This window comes from Orbicella faveolata, unplaced genomic scaffold, assembly GCF_042242905.1.
Source record: "Orbicella faveolata isolate gen_17 unplaced genomic scaffold, um_ofav_v1 contig_25, whole genome shotgun sequence".
In the NCBI taxonomy this organism is placed as follows: domain Eukaryota; kingdom Metazoa; phylum Cnidaria; class Anthozoa; order Scleractinia; family Merulinidae; genus Orbicella; species Orbicella faveolata.
Window position 1 is genome coordinate 9,320,001 of NW_028301553.1, and position 4,823 is coordinate 9,324,823.

General features: G+C 40.4%; 1 long non-coding RNA gene across 4 annotated transcripts in view; it reads left to right on the top strand.

The window, feature by feature from the left end:
- LOC149108847 (uncharacterized) overlaps positions 1-4,823 on the top strand; it is a 23,737-nt gene extending 18,914 nt beyond the window's left edge. For all 4 annotated transcript variants that reach the window (XR_016208413.1, XR_016208412.1, XR_016208410.1 and 1 more), the window contains 2 exons: positions 3,895-4,012; positions 4,591-4,823. This is a non-coding gene — a long non-coding RNA (uncharacterized LOC149108847). The remainder of the gene's footprint in view (positions 1-3,894; positions 4,013-4,590) is intronic.

Sequence of the window (4,823 nt, forward strand, 5' to 3'; positions counted from 1 at the left end):
AAGAATGTCGAAAGGTTTAAAAGAGTGTCTACGTCTGACGGTGTACACTACAAGAACATACTTCCTGCTTATACGGCAAAGTCATGGAACAAGCTGCTCAGTGTCACCGCAAACAAGCCAGATATTGTCAAATTCCTTGTGTCACAATGGAAGACAGAAGCATTTAGAGGCAGGCTCGGCAACCGCACCATGTACGTGACGACCGAAGATCAGTGCTGGAGAGTAGACGCAGCCACATGCGAACCTGTTCCAGAGCTACAATGTAATCACGAAGAGGCAGATACGCGTATGGTTCTCCATGCTAGGTACGCGGGAGGTACGTGTGTCATTCCACTCTGATGACACTGATGTCCTTGTCCTACTTCTTGCTCATAGCCCAAGCCTTACAACGTGCTACATGAAGAAGGGAAGGGGGTCAAAGAACAGAATAATAGACCTTTCGTTAGTCGTGAACAGCTTCGAGATGCAACTCGACCCAGGCATTGACAAAAACTGCCTCATGAAAGTCCTTATCGGTGTACAAGCGATCACAGGCTGTGATACCATCTCTGCCTTCTCTGGGAAAGGGAAGTGGAAAGCAGTCCAGCTTCTCCAACGCAGTGAAAAGTACGTCCGAGCTATGGCAAGTATTGGGGAGGAGTGGGAAGTATCTGAGGATACCTTTAAAGATACGGAGGCCCTCGTGTGTCAGATTTACGGGAAGAAGTGCCAAAGTGTAGATGTGCTGCGCTATGGTATCCACTGCGCCAAAGGCGGGAAGGTTGAGCCAGAGGCTTTGCCGCCGTGCGAGTCATCTTTACGACTTCAAGTAACAAGAGCAAATTATCAAGCAGCAATTTGGAGAAGAGCCATTGTTCCCCTTCCGGTAATCCCCTCCCCTGGTGGGCACGGCTGGCGAGTAGACAACATCTCAAATGTCGTGGAATTTGTGTGGCTTGGATCTAAGCCGGCTCCAGATGAGGTGCTGGAACTACTCTCCTGTACGTGCAAGAGAGCATGCACGGTCGACAACTGCAGCTGCTCGAAGGCGGGTCTGAAGTGCACTGATATGTGCAGTGTCCAGCGTGAGAATATGGTGACTGATGATGGCGTTCAGTATGAGAGTGAGGATAGTGACTCTGAAGATGTAGAGGATTGATACGGGTAAGTACGTTCAAGAGTGTAGGTTACTGGAATAGTGAACACGAGGATAGTTTTACATTTTGCTGTGTCTTTCTTCAGGCTCTATATAGCAAGATCACATGTTGTATAACGCTTTCTGCAACTAAGGAACGTAGGAGCCTTCGATTGTGAAATACGATGTTCGAGAGGCAAAAGCAGTACATGACTTGAACGTATCTCTATGTTATAGATCCCACATGCAAGTAACAACCTTGAAGCAGGACGTTATACAAACGTCGCACTTTCGTATTCAAAGAGCTCTAGACTGAAGTGTGGACCTAGTTATCTACTCTGATTTGTGCTTCATTGATTCATGGCGTAGTACACTAAACTAAATGTGGAAAAAGACGTTGGCAATGGCTCTAATTGATATAAGCACGTTCTTGTAGCACTGTGATGCAGAAGCCTTGATGGTAATTTCAGTTATTTCATATATATAGAAAACAAAATGGCAGTCAATGTGACGTCATTTATGACATCATCATAGCTAAAATAACCGTAAAGAAAGCTGAAATAATATCTCTGATACGCATTATCACAAATATACGTCTAGGCAAAGAAACTGTGTGTATTTAAGAAAGAAAAACAATTTTAAAGATGTTTTTAGAAATCCAAGATGGCGACCAAACGGAGGTTTTGAGGGGCAAATTTAGAATTCGATTTACAAAGTGAAAGCTACCGTTCTATACTTGCTATCATACATTTTTATGATGCTTAATAGTCAAAGATTAAGATTATGCAAGTTTTGTTTGTTCCCCTTAAGTGAGCCATGCAAGCCCCTCAGCTGATGGACTAATTGGGCCTTGATAAAACATCAAGCGTTACTTACAATTCAGGCGACACTCAAACTTGCAATTATTTGTGTTTTTTTTCGCTGTTCGGTCGAGATAGACTCTGGTGAAATCCTCGCAAGCGTGTGGCAAGAGGAGGGAAACTTTGAATTCCTGAAACGCTGCTATATCCAAATATATCCAACTAGTTTTTTTGCTGTGTTTTGGAAAAGCTGTTAATCTTCAACATATGTGAAACTTAGAGTGGAGTAATGTGGAGCTCTTGTAAAAGAAGCTGCGGAACACAACTAGGTCGCTGATTTAAAGCGGCACATAACTAAATTTGACACTGTCTTACTTCACTCAAACTGGAGCAGCTTACAATGAAAACACTGAAGCAAAATTTTAACAGACATGAAAGTAATGAGTTGTGGGCCAAAAGCATCAAACATTTCGGGAATTTCGGACGCCATTTCTCCGCGCTACATCCGCAAAAATCCTCGTAGCATGTACGCGCGTGTGCCGCACGGGATGGCGCAATTTTTCTAAAAATAGAAAAATTGTCCCATATCATAGGGACAGCCCCAATACTAGAAATGGCGCGCGCTTACGGTCTCCGTCCCCGATTATGGCTCCTGGTATGAATATTGAATCCTCCTAGAAAAGTTTAATGTAATAAAATAACCTAAAAAAAGAATAACTGGGGTCTCCCGTAATGGATATCTCTAAGAGCTGTTTTGTTCTTGTTGTTGTTATTGTTTTTGTTGCTTTATTTTTGTCTTTTTTTGCGGAATATCTGATGCATGCTTGTTTTTTCTCAGACACGAACGCTAGTACTTTAATTTCCTATTTTCGATTTCTAAGTAGTTGTACTGCATTTCCCGTTTATTTCCCTATCGATCTAAGCCACTCTAACCAGGAGTTTCTATTTTAAACTTTGTTGTTCTACTTTTAAGAATGTAAAATGTAAAATGTAAAATGTAATGTAAAAGTATCCCTTTTTGTTTTTATTGCAAATCTCGATTGGGTAAATAAAGCGAAAAAATGGAGAGCTTCTGAAAGACTATGCACTTGAGCTAATTGCCTGGCATTTTGACGTTTCACGCCGTGATCATTATCTCCAACATTGTTCCAGAAAAGTTTGACCGTGGGTCTACTCTCCCGTAAAATAGTCTTCAGGTGTCTAAGATCAGTTATTCCAATTGAACATGTATCAGATTGGCTTTCTGGTCCACGAAATTGACCTAAATTTTGACGTGACGCAACACCATCAAAGCGTTGAACTTTGAAAATTTGCTAAAAGCCTAGGCTTAAATTACATCTAATGGTGACATTTTAGTAATATGGGTTAGCTTTTCCAGCAACGCTAAATTACTTTGGCTTGCTAGCGTTCGTAAAAAGTGTAAAGTACGTAAGGCCTTCTCGACAAGAAAACAAAAATCCAAACACCATTGAAGATACAATTTTGAAACAAGTAAGTGAAGACCTTCTTCCTGGCAAAGTTTGAGAAAATCGAACTTTTCTATCCTGCATAGGTATAGGTGATCGTTACAGCAAGTTGCTCTTCCTAAGTAAGTCTGCCTTCGGGCAACTTATCGTGGTTTCCAGAACCTGACATAAGTGCTGTTAATTCTCCTGGTTGAATTACTTCTATTGTCAATTTAATCGTGCTGCATTTAACGTATTTTCTCCTGGGTGAGAGGAGGCGCTATTAAAATAAATAATGCGGCCAATAATGTGGCATAACCATGTGGCAAGAACACAGCACAGGAATTCAACAAGGGACTGGGACCGATCAATTCAGAATTTATTAAAAGCTGCGTCGGCAGTCACCAAAAGGAACTGGATTACATCTGCCTGAAGCTAGGGGGGTTATTAAATTATAATTCCACGCAATCTATAACCTTTGCAATTGAACGTAAAGAACTTTACATTTATCCAGTTTGCTCTGTTTTGTTTTTAGATCTTACACAGTGATCACCGAGTATTCAACAACGTTTGAATCGTCTACACTGTACAGTGTCATTTCCTCGCCGTCTGAAACGCCGTTGTCAAGCCCCATGAGCGTGGCCGGTCGATAGGTATGAATACTGAATCCTCCTAAAAAGTGTTTATAATGTAATAAAATAACCTAAAATAAGAAAAACTGAGGCCTCCCGTAAGGAATATCTCTATTATCTCTGTTGTGGTTGTTTTGGTTGCTTTATTTTTTGCCTTTTTTTTGTTTTTTGTTTTTTGTTTTTGCGGAATATCTGATGCGTGCTTTTCTTTGTTTTTGAGACGCAAACGCTAGTACTTTAATTCCCTATTTGCGATTTCTAAGTAGTTGTAATGCATTTCCCGTTTATATCTCTATCGATCTAAGCAACTGTAACCAGGATTTACTATTTTAAACTTTTTTGTTTTACTTTTAAGAATGTAACTGCAAAGGACACGAGTTTAATTTTTGTCCAGTTAAGTTGAAGCAAACGCCGGTAATGATTATATAATGTTTCAGCCATCATGCACGCGAAAGAAAATAAAATCTAAGACCGTTCATCTCAATCTAGAACCTTGCCGATAGCAGCAACGTGAATTCTTTCAAGCAAGCTTTGTCAGGTTTCATTATCAAAACCTATCAACATGTCTTAATTTCTGTTTGTTTTTCTTCTCTCCTTAGCTCGGCATCAATCGCTGCCTAGTAACTCTATAACAAGATGATATGTCAGCTGGGGAAAAGAATCGTTGTCAATTTATTCAAGAACAACGACCAATTGCGAAGGGTTAAAGTTGAATTAAGGTTCAAATGTCGTGAGATGGTTTTACATAGGTGATTGTGGGATAGTTACTGTTGTTATACTTAAAATGTACGTACGTTACACTGGATTAAAATTAAACAGGGCTAAGAAATGA